This window comes from Rana temporaria, chromosome 5, assembly GCF_905171775.1.
Source record: "Rana temporaria chromosome 5, aRanTem1.1, whole genome shotgun sequence".
In the NCBI taxonomy this organism is placed as follows: Eukaryota; Metazoa; Chordata; class Amphibia; order Anura; family Ranidae; genus Rana; species Rana temporaria.
This window is the reverse complement of record NC_053493.1, coordinates 204,751,772-204,764,705: the sequence shown is the minus strand read 5'-3', so window position 1 is coordinate 204,764,705 and position 12,934 is coordinate 204,751,772.

Genomic DNA, 12,934 nt, shown 5'->3' with positions numbered 1-12,934 from the left:
CTCTGCTCCAGTTGTAAGTGCTGCTGGTGTTATAGACCCCAGCGCTACAGTCACATCTCCCCCTTGTTACCATTCCCAGAACACACAGCTCAAGGCTTTGTTTTGTGAATGGCCAAGAGAAAAGGGAAGCGTAGATGTTACCACAGTGCTGGGGTCTATGAGAACCGCATAGCTTGCAGCCAGGAAGTATAGCAGGAGCTGTACTTCCAATCCCATGTGAACAAGAAAATTTTCGGTTGAAGAAAGTGTACTTTATGGCAGGTGGTTGTTGAGGAATGTGAGTGTTTAACGACGGAGTTGGGCTTCATGAAATCATAACTGCATCATTTTAAAATTGGCTGATAGTTTCTAGGGCGCACGCTATAGCTTTTGTGTCTACTCCTGCCTAATCTTTTGCTTTGTAAACATATAAGCGGAGTATCCTCTCCTTTTCTAAGAAACAATTCCCTGGAACTGCATGTGTAAAAAGTGAAGAGTCTATATTGGCCATGGAAAACAATTAACTTTGAGTTGTGCAGAATTAAAAGTGAATAAAAATATCTGCCTGCTTGAAGTAATACAGATTCTTTTCTCTAGTGTCTGCAAAAAATGGTGTAGTTCTCTTCTTCAAACTTATTGTATATGCTTTGGAATTTCACAACAGTTTTGTTAATGTTGACAGAATGTTTTACTGAAATATGTTTGTGAACATTTTCATAAATGTGTTTAATTAAAATTATGCTGGCAGCTAATTCTTTTATATGTAATTTATTCAATGCAATGTGTGTATGTTAGCTGCCTGGTAGCCAAAATAAAAATGACCTGTGTCCATCAGTGCAAATGTGCTGTATTATTGCGTGTGGTCTTTTGAAAGTTTTTTTTTTTCGTTAGGGTTAGGCTAGGTAGGTGGACGAGTGTAGAGCACCGGTTCTCAACTTCTAGCATTTTCAGGGGGCACCTCCCTGAGGAATTGAATTTTGGAAGCTGTACCAAAAATAGGCAGGCAGGGGGTAAAGAACTAGTTACCAGTTAATCCTGTAATCTCCATGCAGCAAATTGGTTCCCCATTATACCATGGTTTGCTCTACACTGTGGGGTTGATTTACTACGCAGAGCCGCACCACATTTTACACTCTTCGCTTTTAGAAAATCTCCCACTGTGTCTCTCTATGGGGGCAGCCATCTTAGTGGAGGTACGGTTTTAATTCCTCATGTAGGAGCCTCCACCAAGAATGTTAAGCATCACAGTAGTGATATCACCAAATTTCACTCCAAATCAGGTAAGACTAGAAGGTACAGCATTTCTTTCAATTTCACACTGCAGATGAAAAGCTCTGAGGACTGTAGAAACAGCAGTGCTAGGCACCCTCATGAATCTTGTTTGAGCAGTCCTTACATCGTCACCACATCACAGGGAATTCTTGAAATACCGGTAATTAGGATGAGAAACTACAGGGTGGGCCATTTATATGGATACACCTTAATAAAATGGAAATGGTTGGTGATATTAACTTCCTGTTTGTGGCACATTAGTATATGTGAGGGGGGAAACTTTTCAAGATGGGTGGTGACCATGGTGGCCATTTTGAAGTCGGCCATTTTTAATCCAACTTTTATTTTCTCAATAGGAAGAGGGTCATGTGACACATCAAACTTATTGGGAATTTCACAAGAAGAACAATGGTGTGCTTGTTTTTAATGTATTCTTTCATGAGTTATTTACAAGTTTCTGACCACTTATAAAATGTGTTCAATGTGCTCTCCAGTGACATGCGGCGAGTGCTACGCTGTGGGCTCTTGCTGAATGAAGCTAGGACAGCCACTGATGTTTCTTCATTAGACCCCTTTCACACTGGATACGCCTATAGCAGAGCGTTAAAATCGCGGTAAAACACAGCTATCAGCAACACAACGTACAGTCAGTAGGATATGTCCCTCCCTAATTGTATGTTTTATTTTGGCTGCAGATAGGCTTCTTGTACACAGAGGATTCTTCACAATTAAAATGATAAAATATCATCAAAAAAAAATCCCTGTCAGCCAGGTACTGAGACAACAAGATAACAATTTTTTTTGGTATACAATAAACCTAACTTAAGAGCATGCCAATTATATACATATCACAACCATGAGCAAATATCCATTATTATACTTTGAAAGTGCACTTCCTGGTCTAATAGATCGTTTTACTGTTTTGTGCATACGTAGTTACCATGCTAGGGTGCTGTCGGAGCGACCGTTAAATCGATCCAACTACAATCATTTCTTGATAAACACTCGTTGTATTTGGGTTCTTTCCACAGAGTATGTTGGAGAATTAAGGCCTATACACACGGTCAGACTTTTTGCCAACAAACCTCAAAATGAGCAGGTTTTCAAAAAAATCCGACCGTGTGTACGCTCCATCGGACAAACTTTTTCGGTTTTCATCGGACAAAAGTTCGCTCTGCAAACGGACAATGTTAAAATCAACCAACAATAACAGAAGTTGACCAAAGGGTGGCGGTAAAGAGCAGAAAAACCATGTGATGTTGGGAAAGTTTTAGGAAAGTTTGCATAAAAAGTCAGAGCGTGTGTATGCTATGGGTGTGCCCGGCCAACTCCCTTCGGACAAAAATCCAAGGAAAAGTTTGTTTGAAGTCCGATCGTGTGTATGAGGCTTTAGTGTTAATAGCTTAACCGCTTAAGGACCGCCTCCTGCACATATACGTCGGCAGAATGTCACGGCTGGGCACAAGCACGTACAGGTAAGTCCTCTTTAAGTGCCCAGCCGTGGGTCGTGGGCGCTCGCCCGCGACCCGGTCCGAAGCTCCGTGACCGTGGGACCAGCGGACCCCGATCGCCGCTGGAGTCCCGCGATCGGTTTCCCGGAGCGGAAGAACGGGGAGAGCTGTGTGTAAACACAGCTGATCGCCGCCATTAGTAGTAAAAAAAAAAAAAATAATAAAAATGCAATAAAACTATCCCCTATGTTGTAAACGCTATACATTTTGCGCAAACCAATCGATAAACACTTGCAATTTTTTTTTCCAAAAATAGGTAGAAGAATACGTATCGGCCTAAACTGAGGAGAAAAAAAATGTTTTATATATTTTTGGGGGATATTTATTATAGCAAAAGGTAAAAAATATTGCATTTTTTTCAAAATTGTTGCTCTATTTTTGTTTATAGCACAAAAAATAAAAACCGCAGAGGTGATCAAATACCATCAAAAGAAAGCTCTATTTGTGGGGAAAAAAGGACGCCAATTTTGTTTGGGAGCCACATCGCACGACCGCGCAATTGTCAGTTAAAGCGACGCAGTGCTGAAATGCAAATACTGGCCAGGTCCTTTAGCTGCCTAAAGGTCCGGGTTTTAAGTGGTTAACACCAGAGGTTTTTTTCTCAGAAAATAGGTGCAGGAACTCAACCACGACCCTGTTCATATTTCACAAACAGTAGAAGGGTCTTAAAGGGGCATTAAATACCAGGATTGCGTTCCATACAGTGCAGAATTCAGGGGGTTACATACAGAGTGCAGAGCTGTCACTTGTAAACACAGAAACCAGACTTCTGTCTTTACAAGTGATTGTGGTGAGCAGGCACCAAAGGGTCTGAGCCAGGGGTGGTGGAACTGAGTTCCCCCTGAAAAAAAGCCCTGGTTAACACAATCCTCTGTCAGGACATGTTAATTATGTCACTGATATCTCATTGTAAGCCTGCTTCTTCCTGGAATCCCCTTTAAATATCAGAGTGTACCTAAAAAAATAATTGGATTAAACAAAGCTATGTATTTGAAGACATAAAGAAAATTCTGATATGCAGTTGGAAAGTACTGGTGATAAAGTACACACAAGGTTATCTTCATTAGTTCTTGAAGCTGGGAACTTTTGCAGTGCAGCTCTTGGCTAAATAAACAGTGTAGCTCCCCCCAACTGTTCCTATCTTGCAAATTGTCAGTGCAGCTAAATCACCCCCTAACACTTAATATTCTTCTAGCCTAAACCCTTTAGCCCCTTACATTAAATCTCACCATGTCCACCATTAAACCCAGATACTATTATTATTATACAGGATTTATATAGCGCCAACAGTTTGCGCAGCGCTTTACAACATCAGGGAAGACAGTACAGTTACAATACAATTCAATACAGGAGGGATCAAAGGGCCCTGCTTGTTAGAGCTTATAGTCTAGAAGGGAGGGTCAAGTGAAACAAGGGGTAGTAGATGTGGGGGGTGATCAGATGGACAAAATTAAAATACAGTTGTTAGGTGTGGGTAGGGTAGGCTTCTCTGAAGAGGAGGGTTTTCAGGGATCCTCTAAAAGCTAATAGAGAAGGAGATAGACGGACAGATTGCGGTAAGGAGTTCCATAGGCTTGGAGAGGCTCTGGAAAAGTCCTGGAGAAAAGTCCTAATTCCTAATCCTCAATCTGTCTAACTGCTTAAAGTGAGCCCTTTCCCCCTAGGGCTCATTCAAATTTACGTGTAAGGGTAACATGCAATAAACTGTAAATTGTATGTGTGATGTCATGCTATTGGTAGTTTAAGAGCCACCATCTGCAGGATACCTAAACTAAAATGATATACTTCACATTGGTCTAATCACATAGCAATTTCCTTAATTGACCTAGACATCACAATTTTGGCAACTAGACTAAGTATAGGAAAAGGCCAGCTTATACAGGCTGGGAAACGTTTCCCTATATTCAGGAAAATTTCCATCTGCTAAATACTGGGATTATTTGGTACCTACAAGTTAAACACTATAACCTAAAAACAATATATTCACCTGATGCCTGATCCATGACTGCTTTTGAATCTAAATGAAGGAACAGACCCCATTTACCAGACATGGTTTTGCTCCTCCACAAGTGGAAGAATATGCTGGAGAGCTTGATCAGTGCAGAGGACTGAAGTCAGAATGGACAATCTGCTAAATTGTCTTGCAATATTTGTGTTCTGGAAAACAAATTACAAAATCTCACAGTAGTATTTACTGCTATCATGGATATCTAAATTCCACTCAACTTTAGGCTGCAGTGAACCAGACACTTTTCTACACATTATGTGCCCAATCACACACATGCTCTAGACCAGTTGTTCTCAACCTGGGGGTCAAATGATGATTTTCCAGGGGTCACCAAATCCTGGGCTGTTCCTAAAGCCCGCACCACTCTCCCAGCCTTCTCGCGGCTCCTCAGCAGGGCTGTCTCTGGAGCCGGTGGCCACCCAGCTGGGCTGTTCCTGGAGCACATGGCCGCCCACTCAGCCTCTTCGCAGCCGCCCATTCAGTTCACGGCATGGCTGGGGGGCAGAGACTAGAGGTCATCTGACTGGTGAGGATTGTGAGGTGGGAGGGAGGGGCTGGAGGAGACCCTATCTCCTGATTTCGGCATGGGTGTCACTGCTATGAGACACCACAAAGTCGGAGACACAGTGAGTAACACTACCTGTGATTATAGTTTCCATTAAAAGTCCCCGCTACAGTTCTCAGATCAGCAGATGACCTTGATGAAGAGCACCTAAGTTGGCTGATCAGAACTCCCCGCCAGCACTGCCACTCATCCCATTCCCCCTCCACCAAGAAGTAAGGGGGTAATCCACAAAGATCCGGCGTAACTTAATTTTTTCCATTTAAGTTACACTGCCTTAAAATTTCTACCTAAGTGCCCCGATCCACAAAGCACTTACCTAGAATTTTTGGGCTGTGTAACTTAAATTCCGCCGGCGCAAGGCGTTCCTATTTTCATGGGGGCGATTCCCATTTAAATTAGGCGCGCTCCCGCGCCGGCCTTACTGCGCATGCTCGTGACGTAATTTTCCCGACGTGCATAGCGCGAAATTACGTTACGCCGAGCTTTGTGGATTGCGATGGGTCAATAAAGTTGCGTCGGGAAAAAAAAGATACGGCGCGAAAAAAAAAATTAAAAATTAAAAAAAAATCGCGTCGCTGGACAGAAAGGTCTGTTTTTACAAGGTGTAAACAGTTTACACTTTGTAAAAGCAGCCCTAATTTTGCGTTTGCAAACTAAAACTTACGGAGAAAAAACGAAGCTGAAAAGCTTTGTGGATCTCCGTAAGTGCTAATTTGCATACCCGAGGAGGCATTTCGACACGAAATGCCCCCAGCGGCGGATGCGGTACTGCATCCTAAGATCCGACAGTGTAATTCAATTACACATGCCGGATCTTCTCCCTAACTATGGGAAACTGATTCTGTGGATTAGTTCCATAGTTAGGAACAGGGATACGACGGCGTAACAGCAGTTACGCCGCTGTATCCCTTTTGTGGATCTGGCCCTAAGAGAGGGAATAAAAATAGAGAATACATGGAAGGAAGTGGGAAAAGAGGGGGAGGAAGAAAAAAAAAAGGGAGAGAAAGAATAAGAGAAAAAACAAGAAAGACGGCTAGAGAGAGGGATGGGGGAAAAAACAAGAAATTAGGATAGCGAGAGATAAAAGGGAAAAAGAGGAGAACAAAGAGAAATAGTGGTACATCCTAAAATGTACCATAAGGGGTTTAATACTGTACGAGTGGAAGGGACTCGGGGAGCGCTACATTTCCGTGGGTTAGGGGCGCAAATTACTTGTCTTGCCGTGGGTGCCGACAACCCACGCTACGAAAATAATTTTACTGTTATGAGTCCCCACAACTTGGAAAATTTTATCAAGGGGTCACGACACTAATAGGTTGAGAACCACTGATCTAGACTCAAATATACCAAATTGACGCTATTGACCTCTTGGATTTACATAATTCCTATGAAAGGATTTTAGCGTCATCCTTGGGCTCTCTTCATAAATACTCAATCCAATGGGACCTCTGGAACGTCTGGTTCAAAAACAGGACATAATTCTGTTTACCTTATTTCCTCCGACACGTTGTTTACTATTCGGATGGGAAATATGAGAGGAGATAGCTCTCGAACACTATGATTCCCATATGGGGTGTTCGGGAAAGCTAGTTCCTTTATTTTATTTGTTTGCTAATGTATTTCTTTCTTTTTCCTTTGATATTGTGATTTGATCTCTTATTGACTTGATACTATTGAGAAAACATTCTACAGAAAATACTCTACATTTTTTCTTATGATGATTGGTAGTATTATATTGCTTAGCCAACACATATCTGTATGTTAGATAATGAGTATTACTTTGTCTCCTACTGTTACGATGCATTGTGTACTATATGCTATTGTAATGCATTATTTTGTTTGATTGAAAAATATCAATAAAAAACTATTGAAATAAAATATACCAAATAGTTCATACAATCTTACACAACCCCCTCAGACAGGACATCGATGAAGCTCTCCTAAAAAAGAAACCATTGGATTAAATCAATTCAAATGACTTTCTTTTTAAGACTAACATGGAAAGCCTGGACATTACCGTAGGCATGAAGAAAATCATGGGCCATGCTAAAAGAGAAAATGACTGACAACCTAAATACAATTTGGGAACTGTGGCTGAAACACTATTTTACCCCCAGACTGCTATCATTGCCTACAAAGTCTCTAAGTTCAGAACTATGGGCCAAATTCTCAAAAATCTTGCTTAACTTAACTTTAGGGAGTTAAGTTACACTGCCGCAATTTTCCGAAATTAAGTACCGATTCTCAAAGCACTTACCCGGAAAATTGCGGCAGCGCAACTTAACTCCGTCCGTCGCAAGGCGTTCCTAGTTTAAATGGGCGATTCCCATTTAAATTAGGCGCGCTCCCGCGCCGGACGTACTGCGCATGCGTGTGACGTCATTTTTACCGACGGGCAGCGCGCGAACGTAATTTACGCCGGGCTTTGTGGATCGCGACGGGACAACAAAGTTGTGTCTGGAAAAAAAAAAAATACGCGCCGGGAAAAAAAATTCAAATTTAAAAAAAAATCGCGGCGATCGAAAAAAAGGTCTGATTTTACATGGTGGACTAACTTTCCACATTGTAAAACCAGCCCTAGTTTTGCGCAAGCAAATCGGAACTTACGCAGAAACCACAATGCTTAAAAGCTTTGTGGATCTGCTTAAGTCCTCATTTGCATACGCAAAGCGGCATTTCAATGAGAAATGCCCCCAGCGGCGGATGCGGTACTGCATCCTAAGATCTGACAGTGTAAGTGTCTTACAGATGTCAGATCTTCTGCCTATCTTTGGAAAAATCCTTTTGAGGATCGTTTCCAAAGTTAGGCACAGAGATACGCAGGCTGAACAGCAGTTCCGCCTGCGTATCTCTTTTGAGAATTTGGCCCTATGTTTTGAGTGTTTTTTGGATTTTCCTTTTTCAACCTCTACCTTTTTTTATTCCTCTCCAGCCTCTTTTCCTAAAATTCAGCATGGGTTCCTCCAGTATACCCTATATACAATATTGGATATTCATAAAACACACAATGATGATGGTGCCAGTGAAGTTAACGTATCTACATTGAATGGTTACTACTTGTTAAAATGCAATGAACCTTGTGTCATTTGATAGAGCCCAAAATGTAAAATATGTGTATTGCGCTTTTACATTGTTGATATATTGCAGCCTGTGGGTTCCAATCTAGGTATACATGTATTCTATATTCTCCTACCTTTTTTTAAATCAATAAAATGTACTGAAATGAAAATGCTTGGTTTAATAATGAAGTGCATACTTTGGGAAACATTGAATTCGTGTTTAAATAATAAATCACATGTTTAACACTGTTGCGGAAACTGTAAGGCCCCTTTCACATGGGCGGACCGTATGTCCGCTTTTTCATCTATCCGTGTGCGGATGAAAAAGGGACATACATTGGTCCCTATGAGATCGCGGGTGTCAGCGGATGAACATCCGCTGACACCCGATCTCGCCCGCTTCCGCATTCCTCCGAATCTGCAGACGGAGGAAAACACTATTTTTCCATCCGTCTGGCAGATCGGATCGGGAGAACACGGACAGATGGTCCGTGTTCATCTGATCCTCCCATAGGGGAGAGCGGAGAAAAGACAGGGTGGTCCCTGCACAGTGTGTGGGGACCGCCCTGTCATCCACCGGCTCAGCCGTGATCAACAGAGCGATTCCTGCTGAGCAAGCGGAGGTTCACGGGGCGGATCATTACTGATCTGCCCCGTGTGAAAGGGGCCTAAGTCAATTTTTCTTCCACTATATGCTGGATCCACTGATGAGACTTGCAACAGACTCATTTAAACCTGCAGACCCACAAACTGTAAGCTTTACCTGGCCTAAATACCTAAATACCTTTAATTTACTGTACATAGGAAAAGGTATACAGCATGGTTCAACATCGATGGGGGAGTGGCAAACACTTTGAACACAGGGCTCTAGATCTGCACAAGCGCTAACGAGACAATGTACAACATGACTCCATGACTAAGCCCTGTGGGTGGGGTAAAATGCGTTGGCTACATGATCTGGAAGGAGTCTGGGCTGAGGCTGCTCCTACCAAAGTGACTGTTGGGTTTTGTTGGTGTGTGGCACCTGGGGTGTTTTTTAGATATGTGCATTCCCGTTCATTTTTGTACCCGCAGAATAATGTGTACATACGAAAAAAATGAAAGCACCAAAATACGAAAACGACAGGATTACGAATGAGCCGCATAACGAACAACCGCAAATACGAACGAACGATCTGACAAAAATACGACAAAACGAAAACGGCAAAAGAACGAAAATTACATCTATAACAAAAGATTTGCATTCTGTATCCTGTTTGAATCCCCTCTCTGCTCGTATCCTCAGCCGCATGTCCACATGACACCTACAACAAAAGATTTGCATTCTGTATTTTGTTTGAATACCCTCTCTGTTGGTATCCTCAGCCGTATGTTCACACGACATCCACAACAAAAGATTTGCATTCTGTATCCTGTTTGAATCCCCTCTCTGCTCGTATCCTCAGCCGTATGTTCACAGGACATCCACAACAAAAGAATTGCACTCTGTATCTTGTTTGAATCCTTTCCCTGTCCGCACCCTCAGTCGTATGCTCACACGACATCCACAACAAAAGACCCGCACCCTGTATTTTGAATTCCTTTTTTCTGTTCGTATTTTGGATTCAACAGAATGCAAATCTTTTGCCACAGATGTCACACGAACACACGACCGAAAACACCAAAAGAAAAAGGACCCAAAACACAGAATGCAAATCCCTTGCCACAGATGTAATTTTCGTTTTTTTGAATGGGCAGTGAGTGTAGTTAGTAAAGCAGCTTCTCTTTTGTGCTGAGTAGTACAGTAAAGCCAAATAAACTTTTCTGTGGATTTTCATCTGAAGGGAGATCAGTTGGCCAGACTTTTGAACCCAAAAATGGTTTTCTGATGGAGTTTAAAAACAAACGCTTTTTGTGGTTTTTATGGTTTTTATGTTTGTTGTTAAAAAAGTCTGACCAAGTGTATGGGGCTTAACAATAGTTAATATGGATGAGCCGCGTGTTGAAAGTGCCGCGAATCCCGCGATATATTTACGAAAGTACAAAATGACGAAAATCCCTTTTCTGTTCGTATCTTCAGTCGCATGCCCACATGACATCCACAACAAATTGTCACAGATGTCACACGAACACACGACTGAAAACACGAACAGAAAAAGGAATCCAAAACACAGGATGCAAATCACGAAAATTATTGTCTAACAAGTAACGAACATGAATTAAACAGAATAACAAACCATCCCGCATGTACGAAAATAAAACGGTAACGAAAATACGAAACGATCAGAATACGAAAAAATCTCGTCGTACGAAAAACGAACGGGAACGAACAGGAAAACGGGCGTCTTACGAAAAACGAACGGAAACGAACCTACGGAACGATACGAAAGAGAACAAAAAAAACAAAAAAAAATTCTGTGCACATGTCTAGAGTTTTTCCTGTTTATTACAAAGTACAACATGTTATTTATCCCCTGGGGACAGCATAACGGAAAATATGTGTGGTGCACTACATTTAACCACCACTAATTTTTCTTTATATGGGGGTTAAATTATAACCAATACAACAATGTAGAGATGTAGAGATTAGATGAAAGGTTTAGTGAAGTATAACACTTTTGGTAGCATAGTTGCCAAGTGGCATTGGGCTCCTGAAATACTCTCCATCTTCCAGGACCCAGCACTGAAAAAGCTGTAGCACTGTCAGACAGAGAGACCACCTGACATTGGAACTATGTCCTAAGGAGAGTTGATCAGGTAAGGAAAACTATTGAATACAAATTTGTGTGTGGGGCCAGGGCCTCTAAACACCAATAATGAGGAGTGATAACTTAGGCGAGTGGCAAAGTTTATTGTTACTGCCACGGACCACCAACGAAGGGGGAGAGTTAAATGTTACTGCCACTGACCACTAATGAAGGGAGAGAGTTAAATGTTACTGCCACCAATGACCTGACCACCAATAAAGGGGGGAGAGTTAAATGTTACTGCCACTGACCACCAATGAAGGGGGAGCGTTAAATGTTACTGCCACTGACCACCAATGAAGGGGGAGCGTTAAATGTTACTGCCACTGACCACCAATGAAGGGGGAGCGTTAAATGTTACTGCCACTGACCACCAATGAAGGGGGGAGGTAAATGTTACTGCCACTGACCACCAATGAAGGGGGAGCGTTAAATGTTACTGCCACTGACCACCAATGAAGGGGAGAGTTTAATGTTACTGCCACTGACCACCAATGAAGGGGGAGCATTAAATGTTACTGACACTGGCCACCAATGAAGGGGGAGAGTTAAATTTTACTGCCACTGACCACCAATGAAGGGGGGAGAGTTTAATGTTACTGCCACTGACCGCCAATGAAGGGGGAGAGTTAAATTTTACTGCCACTGACCACCAATGAAGGGGTGGAGCGTTAAATGTTACTGCCACTGGCCACCAATGAAGGGGGAGAGTTAAATGTTACTGCCACTGACCACCAATAAAGGGGGGAGGTAAATGTTACTGCCACAGGCCACCAATAAGAGGGAGAGTTATTTGTGACTGCCACTGTCCACCAATGATGTGGGGGGGGGATTTAATTGTTACTGCCACGACCACCAATGAGGGGGAGAGTTGTTATTGCCACTGACCACCAATGAGGGTGGAATGTTAATTGTTACTGCCACCAACCACCAATGAGGGGGGAGGGGAGTTAACTGTTATTGCCACTGACTAGCAATGAGGGGGGGTTAACCATTATTGCCACTGACCACCAATGCCGCGGTTTATTACTGCTCCAACTGACACCAATGTTAGGAGTCACTATTACTGCCACTGACACGTGGGCCTTTTTTTTCTCCCACTTTCTGTTCAGTGTACTGTTTTGCCCTATTTTTTCTAAATAATATATCAGTGGGAAAGGTGCCACACACTGTGCAATGACACCCACTTAATTGAGGACACCTACTTTTTTTGCCAGGACCACTAGCAGTTGGTGCTTTATACAGTATGTCCTATTTGTCCTCATTGCCTTCCTAATTATTTTCAAATAATGGCAACTATGGGTAAGTAGGTAGTATATTTTTAATATCAGAACAAAAAGAGGGATAACTAAGGAAGAAAGTGGAAAGAGTATTTGGTTCTAAATGAGGGACAGATGGAAGCTATGAATGTCTGAAAACAATGATCCATATCTATGTTGTGATTTTGCTGCCATTGTAATGACACGCCATCTACTGGACAATATGAAGTAGGACAGCTCCATCTCAGACCCAACCTAGTAATAGTCTTAGCGTATTCAAAACTAGAGACACGGCGCCACCTAGTGACCATGTGAAATATCACCCTTGCCACTTCGAGTTCCCATAACCATGAACGTTACAGTTACTCTTTTTAATAATCTCAAAACGGTTCATGAATGCTAAAAGGGAAATTCTGCTAACAACTGAGCAGCATCTCCTGACAATTGAGAATTCTCAGTTAACACTGCTATCTATAGGACGAGTCATCCAGCCTCGTGTAACAGTGACTAACATAAAGAACAGGAATAATTAGTGTCCCTCGGTTTCATCCGGAA